The sequence below is a fragment of the Apis dorsata genome, unplaced genomic scaffold, assembly GCF_000469605.1.
Source record: "Apis dorsata unplaced genomic scaffold, Apis dorsata 1.3 scaffold_309, whole genome shotgun sequence".
Classification (NCBI taxonomy): domain Eukaryota; kingdom Metazoa; phylum Arthropoda; class Insecta; order Hymenoptera; family Apidae; genus Apis; species Apis dorsata.
The window spans coordinates 937,870-938,202 of record NW_006263581.1 but is presented as its reverse complement, the minus strand read 5'-3'; the positions used below and the strand labels follow the sequence as shown (position 1 = coordinate 938,202).

The following is a 333-nucleotide window of genomic DNA, read 5'->3' as shown; positions in this document are numbered from 1 at the left end:
GCGGCAGTCCTCGCGGGACAGCGTCGAGCCGACGGGCCAACAGGCCCCACCCGAACACGGCGAGCTCCTTTTCAAGGTCCTGCCCTCTCTCCTGATACACAGCGCCACGAGAACCTTTCGGCTCTCGAGAAAGAGAAAGAGAATCGGTGGTCACATCGGGATCATCTTTTTGCGCCTCGATCCAACCCTTACGGTAAACCGCGTTAAACCGGGTGTCCACTGGCGCGTGAATTGTTTGCGAACGAACGCACGCCAACGTGGATTTGCGTCAGCGGAGATCCACGGTAAACAAAAGTGGACGATTGATTTTGCTTGCTATGCTGTGTTGTATAG

At 55.9% G+C, this 333-nt stretch overlaps 1 protein-coding gene across 3 annotated transcripts in view; it reads left to right on the top strand.

Moving 5' to 3' along the window:
- The window catches only part of LOC102676606 (ras-related protein Rab-37), a 116,910-nt gene that overhangs the window by 108,404 nt on the left and 8,173 nt on the right, over positions 1 to 333 (top strand). The gene's annotated exons all lie outside the window — the stretch shown is intronic.